Here is a 17649-nt window from a genome sequence, read left to right as displayed (position 1 = left end):
AATAGATGATGTTGGAAAAAAATTAACTCTGATCCTTAGCTCCGTGATAAACTAAAATAAATTCCTGGTGAATTAAAGAGATGTATATAAAAATAAAGTCACAAAGGCACTAGAAGAAAATGTAGGTCAGTCTTTATAAAAGATGGAACCAGAGTCTTTCTAAGGAAGATGTTGAAAGAAGACGGTGCAGAGACTAATTTGATAGGTCAGATGGTATAAGATTCCTCCTGCTATATGCTAACAATATACTAAAAAATCAGAAGCAAATGTAAAACTGGAAAAATACTTCCACAACTACAGCATCTTAAGTGTTAAGAAGCTTAATTTATGAAGAAAGCTTACAAAAAGATGAGGAAAACGTGATAAGTAATTGGCAGAAGAGGAAACCAAATGGTCAGTAAATATATGAAAGAATGTTTGATGTTGTTTAAAAAAATGAGGCACATGAAAAGAGCAATAAAATTCCACATTTCACCAAATACTTTTAATTAAAAGATAATTCCCTATAGTAGTCAGGGTTCTGGAAAACAGTCTTGTGCACTGCGGAACGGAGCATAAATGGGGTCAAAGTCCATGATGCAACCTACAAGTATATATCAATGTTCTCAAAAATGGAAGTATCGTTGACTCACTGACCTCACTAGAAGTGACCATATGTGTATATGTATCCTGAGGAAATAATTCAGACAATGATGTTTTCACAGTGTGCAGATAACTTCAGGAATTTGGGAAACAAAACCCCCAAATTACTTTAACCCTGAAACTCTTAAAGAAAGATGATTAAATAAATCAGAGAATGTGTAAACAACATAATGTGACCAGTAAGAGTATGTTGGTTTAACATTACATCTGTACTCAAGATGTTTATAATGTAGCAGAGTTGAACAATTGTCTATAAAAGACAATGTTTCCAGTGTAATCCCTGTTATTTTTCTACAAATGTCATGCACAGATGAAAGAGCATAGACGAAAGTTTAACATTTTCAGTTGTACCTGCTTCTGGGTGGAAAAATTACAGGTGATTCTTATTTTCTTCTTTTTTTAAATGTTTACTTATTTTTGAGAGAGACAGAGACAAGAGTGTGAGTAGGGGAAGGGCAGAGAGAGGGGGAGACACAGAATCCGAAGCAGGCTCCAGGCTCTGAACTGTCAGCACAGAGCCTGATGCGGGGCTCAAACTCGTGAACCACAAGATCATAACCTGAGCTGAAGTCAGACACTTAACCAACTGAACCACCCAGGACCACTGATGATTCTTATATTCTTAAAAAATCACTTTATTTAAAGAAAAAAATATATATCAATTACTAGAAAAACAATGAAAGGAACTTAAAGTATACCTGCTCTTTGTTCCCAGAAAGTATAGAAATTCATTGGAAAGAAATAATTAGGGACATGAGAATGGATGTTGGAGCATTACAAATAATAATGAAAATTGGAAACAACCTGAATGTCTAGAAGCAGGGAATATTTAAGTAAATGCTGGTTGGATGCCATGGAATGCTATGTATTCAGAAAAAAATGAGTTATAGAAGAATATTTGTTAAAATGGAAAAAAAAATCATAAAAATAAGTGAAAGCAAACCAGGCTAAGCTATACACAAAATGACACATCTCTATTTGAAAGAAGCAGGAGGTATTAGGAAATTTTACACTAAAATAGTAGTGTGGTTATTTCTGGGTGGCTCAGTTTCAGAGAAGGTCTTTTTTTTGGACATTCCTACATGATGTTAAGTGTTTTTGTATTTCAATTTCACATGTATTACATATTTTATTTTTGTTAAATTTGGGGGAACTGTTAAAACATCATAGATAAAATTCAAATGACAAAACCAGGGCAGTATTATACGTGGTTTCCATTGTGTCTTAATATACTCAATCTACAAAGAGCTCTTGCAAGTCAAGGGGAGAAATATGAACATCTCAATAAAAAGATTTGCATGGGAGATACAAAGACAATATAAAAAGAGGAATATAATCATTCAGTTAGCATATGAAGAAAGATGGACTCTCACTAGCAATAAAGGGAATGTAACTCAAACAGAGATGGGGATTTCAGCTCCCCAAATTGGAATTCATTCCCCTAACACTGATCAGACCTAGTGTTGCTATTGGGTGGTGACATCTTCCATCTCATACAAGGAGGCTCACTGTGTAAATCGTTTGGCTTTCTGGAGAGCAGTTTGGCAGATACACTGAGAACCTTGAAAATGTTAATTCTTTGTGACCCAGAAGTTCGATTTCTAGGAATATATCTTGAGGAAGAGATGATGAATATGCCAAAAAAAGACAGTCTTACTCTTTGCAGTCTTACTTATAATAATAAAAATTTGGACACAACCCAAAGTAGTCAACAATGAAGGGTTGGCTTGATGGCCAGTCACACCACGGGCCTACATTTCAATGTGTGCAGTTCCGAAATCCACAAAGCTCTTTGAGCTGACAGGTTTTTTGTAAGTTTGCTTCAAGTTCATTGGTGACAAAAATCTGACTTGGACTGAATAAAAGGAGAATGTTTGTTTTTTCCAGCCACTATTTATTTCAGTGCGACTACTCAAATGTTTTCGGACTCACATAGTGTATTTGGTTCTAGGCTGCTGTCGACAACCTACTGTAAGCGCTTCATAATGTATCATTGTTGCCTGGTCTACTCTTTTTCAAGTCCAAATAATAATGTTTTCTGAAACATCTGCCCTCAAGGGTTCCAGATAATATCCATATGATGCAATTCTACGGCATCACTTAAGTCCATGTTCCCATGGGACATGGTTGCCTATTTGGCTTAATCACACCTTTTTCTTATTGTGAAAAACAAAACAAAAAAAAAAAACAAAACAAAAAAAACCCCACACACCACACCAACCCAATAGAATATAAAAGTATGCGTATTATAATATGTTTTGCTTTCTTTAAAAAAATGCATGCCTACAGATTCTTTAATAAACTAAAGAGATTTGCAGGAATATATCAAAAATTTTAACAGTGCTTATCTCTAGATGGCTAGATGGTGAAATTATGAGCAATTTTAATTTTCCTCTGTACATTTTTATGTTCTCCAAATTTTCTATAATGAATCTACATTGTCTCTAACAAATAAATGTATTTTAAAAACCTAAACTAAATCTAGATGATTTTCTCTTACCTAAAAACTGAAGTATAAACTCTTTAAAATAAAATCTCAAAGACACAGAGCCAGGATTCAGACGAAGTTCTTCTGAATCTGACTCCTGTGTTCTTTCCTCTCTAATGTGCTACATCTATGCTAGTCTAATTTTTTCAAGGCAGGGAGGGGCAGAGGGAAAAGAAGAGAGAAAATTTTAAGCAGGCTCCATGCCCCACACTCCTGATGCTGGACTTGAACTCACAAACTGTGAGATCATGACCTGAGCCAAAATCAAGAATCAGATGCTCAACGCACTGAGCCGCCCAGGCGCCTCTACACCAGTCTTTATTAAAGATGGTCCAGTAGAATTTTAATAAATGCTGCATGCAAACATATTTCTGTGGACAAACACATGTTGAAAAATGCAATATATAGGACTTTACTGAAGAACATCTCTGGGCCTTCTAGAGTCTAAGATGCAATATGTTTCCACAAGAAGGTTTCATATACTGAATTTCTCCAATACACTTGGCCATACATCTTTTCTATTTTATGTTATTTGTCTTTTAGCTTTATGTTATCTTGTGGAAAATCTTCTAGAACATCTTGAGAATGTGCTTCCCATAAAACACTTTGGAAATGCTAATCTAATGGAAAACTTTATCCTTAGACTCAGGAAAAATATACAAGAACCGTCTCCAGAGTGGTGACAGTGTCCTGGGGGAATGCTGACCCTTCCTTGTTATCAGCTGTTCCCTTTTAAGAATGATTTTCACAGACATGCGACCAGCTTTGCTTCTGGAACACAGATTTTCATCCCTCTGGGGCAGCCGTCTTGGCCTGATGTGATCCGCAGAGAGCAATGGTCTGTTACACGGATAACGGATGGGAAGTCTGTAGAGGTGAGACACCTAAGCTCCCACACATAAGTCTCTGAGTCTTCTCTTAGGGACCTCAGAACTTCTCACCCCCTGTAAAGGGATTTGGCAGACCCCTAGGAGATGGGCAGTTCTGTGAAGTGAGCCCTAGCCTGGGAGGCAGCAGCAAAGCTGGGAGAGGACTTATTTATGTGAACAGTCAGTATAACCTCTGTCAAGTTGCTTCTTCTCTCTGTGCTCACTCTATGTAAAATGCAGGGGTTGATTAGGGCAGAAGAGCAACCTTGTTTCATCTTATTTGCCAGCCCTCATCAATTGGTAGAGGCTTCCTAGAGTCTGGCATCTGAATCCAAACTCCGTGAGAAAGAATGCTGTAATCGATTACTAATGTCTGCCCTGGACAAAGATGGGAAGAGTGGCATTACTTCTGCCCTTTCTTTGCCATCTCAGAATTTAGAAATATCTAAGTCCTCTTGAAGACCTGGGGTGATTTAGAATGGACACAACTCCCAAATCTAGCTCTTGTTTCATAAACACTGGTAATCTTTTGCCTTACTTCCTCTTTTTTTTTTTTTCCCTTTTCATCCATGGCAATTCCAGACTCTTGGCTCTTGGTCCCTGCAATAGCAAAGTAATAGTTTTCTATGGCAATCATCATATACTCCCTTTCTTTCACCCTCTTGCCAAAGATGAATCTGTTTTTACTAAAAGAGAAAAAAGGAAAAAAAATACATATGTAAAAATCACACATCTTCACCATGTGCAAAAATCATGTGTTTGGCAGCAAAAGCATCTTTCCGAGGCCAAATGGCATTTTTCTTTTCTTGCAAAACGAGCAAAAAAAACAAAAAACAAAAAAAAAAATCCAAAAAACCAACCTTACTTTCCCAGCAGCTGACATTGAATTATTGGCCCTTGTCAGTTGCTGTCGCGAAGGAGCCTCTTGTCCTGGAAATCCATGATGTGGGGAGACCAAGTCTTGGGGAATCTGGTGGCCACTGCCTCTCCTGCTTTGCAAAGGGACTGAAGCACACAAGACCAAGGCTGGCAGAATCATCATCATAGGTATGAGAGGGAGAGTGGGGTGGTGGACAGATAGATAAGAGAGTCTGTAACAACTCCAGCCCTTCCCAACCATGTGACCTTGGGCAGCATTTTTAACTTCTCTGAGCTTCAGAATCCTCAACAAACAAACAAACAAACAAACAAACAAAGGTACCACAGCCCCCATATCCCTGGATTCAATGGGTCACCATGTGCGAGGATATCTCAGAGAACAAAACAAATAAAAGCCTCTGTCCCTGGGGAGCTGATATTTTGATAGGGAGGGGCAGGCTGAGAGGAGGTGGCAGGGAGAGATGGACACTGAGTTGTCAGTTACATATTAATATCAAATGGCACTAAGTACTCTGATAGAAACTCCATCTGGGGAATATGAAATGACAAGGTTGGGATGCCAATTCAGGTAAGATGTCCCGAGAAGGAGCCACTAAGATCCGTTTGGGTAGAGCAAGAGTTGGCGAGGTGCCACACGTCTACCTGGAATCTTCCTGGGGGATTAGGGCTCCAGCTGAAGGAGCAGCAACAGAAAAGTCCTAGGCAGAAATATGCCCAGTGTGTTGGCCACAGCAAGGAAGCCCTTGTGTCTGGGGCAGAGAGGGTGAGGCAGAGAGAAGCAGGAGGTGAGAACATACAGGTGTGAGATGGCAAGGCAGGCCAGGGCAGGGCAGGCCAGCGAGGGCTTTGTTAGGGGTCAGGCTTTTGTTCTGAACAACACAGGGATTTACGGAAGCTCGTTACACCAAGAGAGACATAATCTCCTTTACGCTTTAACAGGGACCCTTGCTGGTGTGTTGAGTAAAGACAGACAGTGTGGGAGGCAGGAGTGGAAGGGGGAGACCCCTCAGGAAGCTGTTGCCCTGCCCCAGGGGCGTGATGATGGTGGCTTGGACAGGGAAGGAGCAGAGAATCTGGTGGGAAGGGGGAGGCACCTGTGGATGTTTTGAAAGCCCAGCTGACCAGATTGCCGTGGGACATGGTGGGACAACAGGAAGATACAGCAAGGGTTCAGTTAAGGTTAGGTGACTATTCCTCGTCCATTGACCAGTTGTGCTCGCTTGTAAGGAGGAGGAAGAATGTGGGGCGAGGTGGCTCACCCAATGGCATCTTCACTCACCCAAGCATTTCATCACGTCCCTTGCCAGACACAGCGGAAACAGGGAGATGGCGGTGTGAGGTGTTGGTGCTTCAGGAAAGCAGGACAGAGACGAGGGAATTTGGTTTCCCAAACCAAAACAAATATGACAAACCAATAAAGGCTTGCCAAGGATCACCTTAGAGGAATCTAGATGGTGGAGAGAATTCTAGAGCTTGCATTAGAGCTACTTTAGGGAGAACATTTGAGTTGGAACTAAGCGATGAAACTGGGGCATCCTTATCTAAAATGCATTTATGGAGGGGCGCCTGAGTGGCTCTGTCAGTTGAGCATCTGACTTCAGCTCAGGTCATGATCTCACGGTTCGTGAGTTCGAGTCCTGCGTCGGGCTCTGTGCTGACAGCACAGAGCCTGCTTCGGATTCTGTGTCTTCTTCTCTCTCCTTGCCCCTTCCCTGCTCACACTCTTTCTTTCTCTCAAAAATAAATAAACATTAAAAAAGTTAAAATGCAGTTATGGAAGGTTACAATTACGTTGACTTGATGGAAATGGATTGGGCAGCGACAGCCCCGGAGGTAAAGGCTAGAGGCTGGGTAGACCAAGCCACAGAGGCCGTGGAGGCACACTATTGGGGCACAGAGGCAGGATGACAGAGGTCTGGGAGATTGTACGCTCAAGGGCTCCTGTGTCCACTGCGTGGTAATGACAGGAAGTTATTTGTGCCCTACTCTGGAGAAACTGTCAGCATTGGCAAGGTCCTGGATGGCGTCTGTCGTCACAGCTGAAAATTCCCTGGGCATGGGGGGTCGTACATGTCAAGGGACATTTTTTTCTCCTTCTCAGGTATTTCCGTCTCTTGTAAGAAGAGGAACATGGGACACAGGATGAGGGAGAGAAAGCTCGGGACCTTCTGTTTGCATAAGAACCCAGAGGCCGCCCTGGAGCCCCTTTACTTTTGACTTGCTCTCAAGGCTTCCTTTCTCTCCAGGCCTGGGAAGGGTGGCCCGGCAGCAATGCTGGCTTTGCTCACCTTCTCCCCACCCCTTGTCCCCCACCCCTTCTCCATGGGATGTTTTCCTGTCCATACAACTTGTAAAACACAGAGCTTTAGAAAGCAGAGTTAAATAGGGGCAGGTCCCCACTATTGGGGCACTCTTGCTGGAAGAAGAACTCTTAGGGGCGGGACTATGTGGGGGTGGGAGAGAGAGAGGAAGCAGGACTCCAGAGTCAGAGTGACTGGGATGGAAGCCTGACTGAAAATGTGTGTCCTTTCTCTGTACTTCTGAGCTTTGGTTTCTTCATCTGTAAACCAGCCCTGTAACCCAGGAATGAATCCCACTTGATCATGGTTTCTTCATCTGTAAAATGGGCTGGCCAATGATTGCCTCATGGGGCTGTAGTGAAGAATGAAGAGAGTCAGGCATGAAAACCCAGCACCAGAGTCTGGGGTGCTCAATGCAATCACAGCCTCCTGTGTCGGATACTCCCCCACCCACCCTCCTAACCCTCCACCCTCCGCCACCCGGCTAGGGAGCTAGACTGGGCAGAGCCAGCTCTGAGCCAGTGCTACTTGCTGGATGGAACAGAACATCTCTCCTCTTCTCAGGAACATGCTGTATGCTCCATTGTCTGGGGACATCTGTGCATGTCTCCCATCAGTTTGGTGACATCAGGCTTGTCCCCTTCCCTCTCTGGGTCTTAATATTCTCCCAAGCAAGGGATGGGTACTCTCTCAGCCTTCCCAGTTTGGGCATTCCATGGCACCAGGGTGCAGAGGGTGGTCAGAGCAGGTGGTCTGGCTCAGGGCAGAGGCTCTGGCCCTTTCTCAAGTCCTCCTTGGCCCAAGCCACTCGCCAGGTGGACCACACTGCCAACCAGGTAACCCGGGTCAGTAGGTCAGAAGTTAATCATTTCCTCAAAACACAAGCAAACACACTCCATTTCCACCTTCACCAGTTGCCTTCCCAGGGATAATAAAATCACACATCCAAGACAAAGCTCAGGGGCACATTTCCTGGTCTGGATTGACCCCAATTACCTGGGTGACCTTGGCCAGTTGCTTTGACCACTGCGGCCTCAGCCTGCTCACCTGTGAAATGCGAGTTTGGGATTTAAGGGTAGTTATACAGAGAGCATTGTTCCTTGATGGATTTGACAGGTGGAAGAGTGGTATGGGACCGGGCTACCTGACTCAGTTACCCCGGAACGCACCCCCATTGGGCTTTCTGATTCCTTTGCTTCTTGTTTTGCCCTCCAGCTCGGATCCCTGAAATCCAACTGATCCCATTTTCTCCTCGGGCCCACCACCCTACCCTCGAGAAGAGCATCCTCTGTGCCTTTTCTTGCTCACCTGTCCCCTGCCTGTGGGTAGTAGTGGAAGTCTGCCCAGTGCCCAACACAGGTATCAAAGGACGCAGAGCCGGGGTGAGGCCCACAGCCCCTGGCTTCCCCCCAGATTGTGCACTTCCTTAGTGCTGGAGCCACGTCCTCCCCGGCACGTGGTGCAGGTGCAGACTGGAAAGGGCACACAGACTGCGTACATGCTGCTGCGGTCCACGCAGAGGTGGGTGTCCTGGAAAGAACTTGGCCTAGTGGGTTTGTGGACACATGGGAACCCGATTCTAGAAATAACTGAACACAGCATGTCTAGGGGAACGTGATTAAATATCAGCCCTCACATCAAGCTGTTTTCATATCCAAGAACAAACAAGCCAGAATGCCTCTATTGGAGACGGAACGTCTAGCCATGGCTGTGCCCTGGCCCCACCCGTTAGGATTTCACTGGCCTCACTTTTCCCAGGGTGGCATGAACGTGTGCCGTCCCTAAGCCCGTGTCCAGCTGTCATTTGCCAGTACCGTAGGTCTCCGTGTCCTCCCCAGCCGCCACTGTACTTGCTCAGGATAGATTCTCCTTCTGGAGAACATACATCTGTCCTGGGTTTGCTTCCTGTCTGACCCCAACTGTCCGCCTTGGCTTCCCTGAGGCTTGCCAGGTGCAAAGGCCGAGACCTCTGTTTGCGCACCCGGCTCCCCCCACCAGCCCAGTGCCTCCAGTGTCCGGAAAATGAATCCTGTGTTCATGCCCACAGGCGGGTCTCCACAGTATCCTGTCCCCAGGGGGAGCAGCAGAGGGGGCAAACAAATTTCAGTGTGAGGGGCAAGTGTGAGATGAATGCTTGCTTTCTCTCTCTGCCTCCTGGGTGTGGGATAAGGGGAGGTGGGTGGAGCGCTGGCTACGAAGTGCCACCGCACCTACCTAGGGGCCGGGTCTGCCTTCTGTCCAGGGCTCCGCCTCTTTAACAGAACCCTGGGGCCAAGATTTATTGGCTGCCCGGGGCCCAGCTGCGTGTGTGGCTCCGGGGTTTACAGGCCTGGGGAAGGCTGAGGTCTCCCTTCCCAGGCTGCACGGTGGTGGTGAGCAAAGGATGGCTGCCGGCCGGGGTGGAATTTGCAGCAGGACGCGGTGTGCAGCAGGCGAGAGCAGGCGGCCTTGCACTTGTAACAGCCAGGAGGCAATCCCGCCCCGCTGGGTCCAGACAGAGAAGGTGGGGTGGGGGGGCTGGAGAAGAGGGGTCGGTGCCTTCGGAGTGCCCGGGCGTTCCTGCTGGGACCTGGCAGGCAGGCCAGAGCTGTTGGCTGTGCCTTTCCTGGGCGTGCGGGCACTGGGTACAGCTGAGAGCAGGGAAGGCGGGAGGGGCGATGGGAGCTGGGACCGGGTGACCGTCCTGAGCCAGAGTAAGCCACAAAGCACACAAGACAGATGAAGAAAGGGGGACAGAGGGACTGCCCCCTTGCATGCTGGGCATGCCCAGTGGCAGACAGTATGACCCTGGCCCGGGATTCATCTGTTCATCTGCGAAGTGGGAGGAATGGCATCTGCCTTTTAGGGTTTTATGGGCATTAAATAATGTGGATACAAAAGGCCTGGCATAGTTGGTCCTCCATGGTGGCTATAGTTATTTTATTATATTATATTTATTTTATTTTTTATTTTACTTTATTTTATTTTATTTTTTAAATGTTTATTTATTTTAGAAAGAGAGAAAGAGAGCAGAGAAGGGGCAGGGAGAGAGAGAAGGAGACAGAGAATCCCAAGCAGGCTTCACGCTGTCAACACAGAGCCCAATGTGGGCCTTGAGCCCACGAACCATGAGATCATGACCTGAGCTGAAATCAAGATTTAAATGTTCAGTCAACTGAGCCACCCAGACACCCCATTTTTATTTTATTTTTAAAGTTTATTTATTTTGAGAGAGAGAGCGTGTGTGCACATATGTAAGAGGGGCAGAGTGGGGGGTGGAGAGAATTCAAAGCTGTCTCCCTGCTATCAGTGCAGAGTCCAATGTGGGGCTTGATCTCACAGATCGTGAGGTCATGAGTTGAGCTAAAATCAAGAGTAGACCCTTAACTGACAGAATCATGCAGGTGCCTCTCTAGTGGCCATTATTGTTACCACCGTCTCTGCTTCTAATTGTTCTGGAAGCAAGCTAACACGGCTTTGCCAGTTGGGGTCCTGTGGGCCAAGCACTGTGAAGGCTGAATCTCAAATCTTAGCCTTGCTCCTGCTGACACAGGGCCGCTGGGCATATGACTCTGGGTTGGGGGTGCACCTGGCACCCCTCCCCCCACCTGCTGCCTCACCTTCACGTCCCAAGCCCTGCTCACCTTGAAGGAACAAGAGCTGATGTTCACTGAACACTTGCTGTGAATCAGGGGCCAAGTCAAGGCTGTGACCTGTCTCATCACTTGTTAATTTATTATTCAGAACCTTTGATTGTGGAAATGTTCGAGGGTAATCAAAAACAGACAGGGTGGTAATGAAGCCCGGGCCCTCACCCAGCTTCCATAATGACTGAACATCTATCCCTTGTGACTCCCTTTCCTTCCTCTTCCTCTTCCCCTTCTGTCTTCTCGGTTTCCTTTCTTCCCTCGCGCTGGAATGTCCAAAGCAAATCCTAGACATGGTGTCATTTCACCTGTAAATACCCCAGTGTGTGTCTCTGCTGGACACAAAATAGAAAGGAAGGAAGGAAGGAAGGAAGGAAGGAAGGAAGGAAGGAAGGAAGAAACAAAGGAAGGGAGGAAGGGCTATTATATATAAAAAAAGGAAACAATAATTCTTAATATCATCGAATATTCAGTCTGTGCATTGTCTCATTTCATCCTCAAAATAACCATTTGGAATTAAAAATAAGATTGCTCCCACCTTTCAGATGAAAAAGGGAGTGAAAGGGACATTAAGTGGCTTGTGGACAGTCACCCAGCTCAGCGCCCTCTCCTCCTGGGGCCAGCCAGCGGTGGGTGCTGAAGGCAGGCAACTCCTAGAGCCTGAGCCCTTACTCTGTCACCCCCTTAACCCCTTGTCAGCCGGCAGTCACCCCGCCCATGCAGGTCAGCCCCTGCCCAATCCCATTTTCTTCCTGGTATCGCACGGACCTCGGCTTCCTCACGCATAAAAGGGTGGCCACACAGCACGCACGTCCAAGTCTTGTTCATTTCTTTATGCCTTTGACAAATATTTATTCTGTGGCTGTTTTGTTCCAGGGCTGTTGGCGGTGCTTGGGATCCAGCAAGTCACCTATGAAGGTCTCAGCCAATGCGGAGCTGACAGTCTACACACTCCTGTTACTCAAAGTGCGGTCCGAGGACCGGCGGCTCTGGCACCCCCTGGGAACTGAGTAGCAACAACCTCTGTCCCAGCGCACCCAAACTGGAGTCTGTATTTTAACAAGGTCCATAAGATCCATTACTGTGCACGGTGAAGTTTGAGAAGCCTTGCTTTGGGCCACTGTTCTTCCTCCTGGCTACACATGAGAATCCTCTGGGAGGCTTTGAAACATACCAGGCCTGGGACCGGCCCAGAACCATTCAATCAGAACTGCTAGTGATGTTTACAAGTTCTCCGTGCAGATGGGACGGAGCGCACCAGCCCACGGTGATTGTTTGGAAAATAAATGAGCTCACTGTCTAGCAGGGTGCTAAACTAAGGCTCTATGTCTCCCCTTGCTGTCTCATCCTTGTCCCTGGGACCGCCCCCCCCCCAAACCCCTTCGGGTGGCTTATCACCTTTGCTGGTCCAAAGGCATTCTTCTGCTTCGTGAGTTTCCCACCTGGGTGGTGCTTTTAGCTTGAACTGTAAACTTGGGGACTTTTCATGGGCATCGGGCTGCAGGAAAGACATGAGCTTCTCCCCCTCATGACCTGGTTTGCTGAGCTGGGCTGAGAGCTGCAAACAAAAGTAAATAAATAACTGAAGTCTCAGCCACATGTGCAAAGAGCTTTCTTTCACCACAGCCGAGTCCCAGTGCAGACGTGACCTCATCCCACTCTCCCGCCAGGTGACGCAGCTCCGGGCAGGTGCTACCAGCCTCTGTGGCTCAGCAGGCAGAAGGAAGACAAGTTTGAGTCACTGGGCATGCAGGGAAGGCATCTGACTATGGACCCCAGCGCAAAGCAGTGGCTGGGGCCCAGCCTGGCCCCACCGTCCCGAGGGACAGGAAGGCTGTCCTGGGCTGGTGGCATTGGCAGAGACTCGGGGCGCTGGGGGTGAGGTGGCGTAAGGTTCCTGTAGGCCACCGGGGCTCTGCTCACGGGGCTGTTTACAGGCCTGTGAATGAGCCGCAGCCTAGCGGGGAGGCTGGAGAGGAGTCAGAGGCCCTTCTCTGAGACCTGCAGGGGATCAGGTCTGCTGGAGGGGGAGGGGAGAGGAAGACGAGATAAGAGCTGGGAGCTGGGAAGCCAGCACTTCAGGCTGGATTGCTGTTGTCCAGTCCACTGATCTGATAGATAGCACAAGTCTCCGTACTAGATAAATGGGGAGACTGAGGCCTGGACGTGGAGACATACTTCCCAGGGTCATGCAGCCTGGTCTGGAAGCCCCAAGGCCTGTGCTCTCTCTGGGAGATGAGTGGACAAACTTTGGGAGAGAGGGCACAGACACAGCACAGGGCATGTGCGGGGATGCCAGGAAATGTCCTCTTAACCCTGGGCCTTGGCCATTCTAGGCAGAGGAGAAATGAGGCCAGCAGGCAAAGTACGGGAAGGAAACTCAGGCAAAACTGGCTCTGGTCCTACGTTTGGTGCTTACTGGGGACTTTGGGCAAGTCGCCTCACCTCCCTGTGTCTCTGAGGTTCTCATCTGTCACATGGGGTAGTACCTCTGACCTCACAGTGTGGCTTTGAGGAGTCATTGAATGAGAAAGTGGATATGTACAGAGCTTCCCGAGTTGCTGCCCGAGCAACACGCCCGCTGTATGAGGCACGGTAAATAGCACGCACACGTGCTGTCCGTCCCCACTTCTAAGCCCGCTGCAGACATCACCAGTTGATCACCCCATGTCCCCTCCCCAGACGGGAGCCTGTCTCAGAGCTCCTTTCAGGCCAGAGTGCTCCAGGCAGCCGCTTGTATGTGAGATGAAGCCTGCCTCCCTCCTTACATTGTTGGCTGAGAAGCCGCTGCTCCAGAGTCCCGCATCTCCAGGAAGACCCGGAGCTTGTGTGAAAAATGTAGCAGGAAAGCAGGACAGGGGTGGGAGAGGCGACCCCGCCCTTGTGAAGGGCTCTTCGTACCAAACAGTGTGTGCAGCTTGTAAGAGCCCCCAGCAGTGGGCAGGGTGCGTAGAGCATGGTTGTGGGGAGCAGACGCCAGGAGAGGAGCCCCTCTGGGGTGAGCCAGTGCCTTGGCTCAGGGACTTGCGTCTCATTCCCTGGGCATCAAGGCTCTGGGGTCAGCACTGTACAGATAAGGAAACGGAGGCCAGGAGAGGTTACAGTCAAGAGTATATGGAGCTGATACCGGCACCCGAGTTTGCCCGATGCAAAAGCCCACATTCTCCGTGCCGCCATTCCTGTCCTCTTGGGCCCCTCTCCAGAGTAGGGCTGTGCCTGGGGGCCCCCCCGCCCTGGCCCCGGCACTCAGGAGCGGGAAGGCTGGATCTCTGCCCGTGCAGCGTGTGAGGCAAGCGGACCCAGGAGGCCTGCCTGGAGTTGTTTCTCTCTGCTCTTCCAGTCCCCGAGGCATTTGAGTTTGCCAACCCTGGACCAGGGGACAGAACACTGGGTGAGCGTCCCTCTCGGCCACTCTCTTTTCTGGTGTAACCCCAGGCTGCTCTGCCCTTTTCTGGGTTGCAGTTTACTCATCTATCACCGAGAGCCTTGGGACTCAAGGCGAGTCTGCAAAGCACCAGCACTGGAGGCTCCGGGAGCTTGTGGGAAGGGCTGCGTCGCAGGCCGCTGGGTTAGAACCCGCACTTCCCCGGGCCTGGGTCATCCTCATGCTCATGGAGGCTGTAGAGCCATCGAGCTTGCGTGTCCTGGAGCCTCCTACACGCTCAAGAACCGAGCCCCCTGAAAATCAAACAGTCAGCACTTGGGGCCGGGCCGAAGCCCATGCTTGCAGCTCAGGCTGGTTCATCCAGATAAGAAGGCTGGACTGGGAGCGCCAGGCATGAAGGCCCCTGTCCGGATGGGAGGGAGACCCCAGCATGAGTGGCTGTGTGCAGGCCCACAGTGGCCGGGCGACCCCACGGAGCTCCCAGTCTGGGGCAGGAGACCAGGCACAACAACAGACAGAAGCAACTCGGGACAGCCACCAGGGTATGGGAAAAGAGGGAACAGAAGCTGCCGGCGGCCAGAGGAGGGTGTGGTCAGGGTGGGCCTGGGGCTGGGGGTTGAGCGTTTTTCTCCACTGGTGTGCCTGTGACCTCAAGACCTGGGAGGGGGTATCTCAGGCCCCATCATGGGGTGGCGGGGACCACAATAAAATTTAAGTGCCCATCCATCTCCCCCCACAAGCACCAGCACTTTCCATCCCTTTTATGGATTTCTGAGGAATGATAAAATGCAGCTGTTTGGGCTCCCGAGCCAATGAAATAATGAAAGGTGGCCTGGGTCCCCTCCAGGGAAATCAGCCGCTTATTTATTTCTTTTGACTGAGACTTGTATCCACCTTCCATAATGGACCTGAGCTTCTAAACCTGCCCCTCCTGCCCTGGCCCTCACCTCAAACCACTTTCCAGTGACTTCTTTTGTAGATCTTCAAAAACCTTCTGGCTGTGTGATCTTGGCTGATTTTTTTTTTTTCCTTCTCTTTCCTCCTCTGAAAAAATACGATTTCCGTGCAGGGCCCTTGGCACAGTAGATGACAAATTGTAGCTCATAGCCTCGAAGAATGCCTGGCATACAGTTGGTGCTCAACAATGCCCCTTGCCTGCCCGCTTGCCACCTTGTAGATCTCCTGGAGGGTAAAGGGTTTATATAAAGCAAGCTGCCTGCTGCTGTTCTACCTGGATCCCAGACGTTGCTACTTCCTTACCCACAAAAACAGCCTTGGCCTTCACAGGCACGGACAGCTCAGAGGCACACATTCATTGAAGAGACTTCACCATACCCTTGAGATAGGTAGGGCCAGCCTTTGCAATTCCAGCCCACCGCTGACACCCAGAGAGCTGGGAGGCCTCCCCAAGCCCACTTTGTGAGAGCAGACTTAGCATAGGGACCGGGCCATAGGACTGCCCCCACCCCATTCATCCCGGGGAAAGCCTGGCTTCGGAAGGCCTGGCGGTGCTTGCACCATTTCTGCCTCTTGAGCCGCCAGGCGTCTTCATTTCACCAGGATCTACTCTTCTGTGTCAAGAAGTGCAGAAGCGTTAAGTACTCAGGAAGGTAGGCAGCAGCCTCAAGCGGACACGTCATCCTCCTTCGTGTTTCCCGAAGCCAGCGTGCACGGGGGCGATGCGCTCTCTGTCTCCGCAGGTGACTCGGCTCACACAGAGACCAGTGGGGGGCCCACTGCCAGGTGTGTTAGGTGACCTCGAACCCAGACGATCCTGGAGGGGCTCTGTTACTTGTCATCATCAGCGGTGTAGGTCAACGAGCTATTTCTGAGTTTCTAGCGCTGTAACTGCCTGGTGCGGGCTGAACTGTGCCCTTACCTGCTATGCCCAAGTTCTAAAGCCGAGCACCTGGGAAGGCCAACTGTTTCTTCATTTGGGAATCAGGCCTTTGCTAATGTAATTAAGGGCCAGGACAAGAGATCATTCTGGGTTGAGGGCGGGCCTTATAAGGAGACAGAGACGGGAGACACAGATACTGTGGGGGTGGGGAGCCGTGTGAAGGCAGAGGCAAGGGCTGGAGGGATGTGTCTACGAGCCAAGGAACGCCAAGGATTGCCAGCAACCACCGGGGGCTGGGAGGGGCCAGGACGGATCCTCCCCAGGGCCTTTAGAGAGAGCGAGGCGCTGCCAGGCCCTTGATGTCAGACCTCTGAACTTCAGAACTGATCTAAGCCCCCCAACTTGTGGTATGTGTTACAACAGCCCTAGAAAACAAATACACGGTGTAAAGAATAAAACATTTCAAACAGACCATCCGTGTGATTGAGAGGTTTCTGGGATGGGTGATGGGGCTGTATGGTGGCGGCTCTGGGACAGAGGTCCGCAGGCAGGCATCAGCGACACTGTGGGAGGGGCCTGTGCCTGGCTCCCAAGGAGGCTGAGCGTGGGCCTGGCCCAGGGCACCTGAGGCGTGTCTGGGTGCAAGCGTGCTGCGCCTGTGGGGGTGGTGATGTGTTGAAGTAGACGGCAGAGAGACAGGCTGGCGGGGAATCATGGGAAATCCAGCCCCCCAGCTTCCTTGCTGACCTTCAGGGTCTTGGGAGCCATCTGCCCGTTCAGGGCGGGTGTTGTGGAGATCCCTGTGCTCCAGGCAGAGGTGTGAAATCCAGCCAAATTATGTCCTGTCTCTTGCAGTCTACAAGGACAGAGGAGTCCAGGAGGTGGGCCTACACCAGCCTCAGAGGTGACGGTCACAGGAGAAAAGCAAGGGGATCAGAGAAAGGTGCCTTCTCCCTGCCTGGGGCAACCAGGGAGACTTCCTGGCAGAAGGGGTCCGTGGCTCCCAGAGGCTCATAAGGAGGAGTCCTTTGAGTAGGGAAGCCAGGAGGTGCTCCCAGAAGTGTGCTGTGGCCACGTAAGGCTGGGAGTGGGGGACCAGGACAGAGCAGTGAGCTGGAGGAGGGGAGGCATGGTCGGGGGGGGGTGCGGTGGAGATAGGGACTCAGCTGGAGGATGACACCATGCTCTGTGAAGGGGGAGGACAGGAGGGTGGGCTGTGACTCAGGCTACCGAGCAAGAGACCCACGGGCAGCTTGAGGGAAGTGTTTCTCTGCAGTGGGGCTGAGGGCAGGGCTTGGCCCGCGAGAGCCTTTCCCTGACCAGGCAGAGGTGGCCACACACACACACACACACACACACACACACACACACGCACAAGCTTGTCTCCCAACTTTCTTTGCCTCACCCCTACTCTTTCTCCTTTCTCTATAGTCTGTTCCCTACTGGTAGGGATGGAAAGACCCAGCCCTAGCCCTCGGGTGGAGACAGAGGGACAAAGGCCGAAGTCCAGAGTCCCAGAGAGAGTCCCACCTCTCAAAGGCAAAGGGCAGAGGTGGACGGCTGCATAGACAGCAAGAATGACACACAGACGCCAGAGAGACTGACCCACTGACACACCAA

The sequence above is a fragment of the Crocuta crocuta genome, unplaced genomic scaffold (assembly GCF_008692635.1).
Source record: "Crocuta crocuta isolate KB4526 unplaced genomic scaffold, BGI_CrCroc_1.0 scaffold28, whole genome shotgun sequence".
Lineage (NCBI taxonomy): Eukaryota > Metazoa > Chordata > Mammalia > Carnivora > Hyaenidae > Crocuta > Crocuta crocuta.
This window is presented reverse-complemented; position numbering follows the sequence as displayed.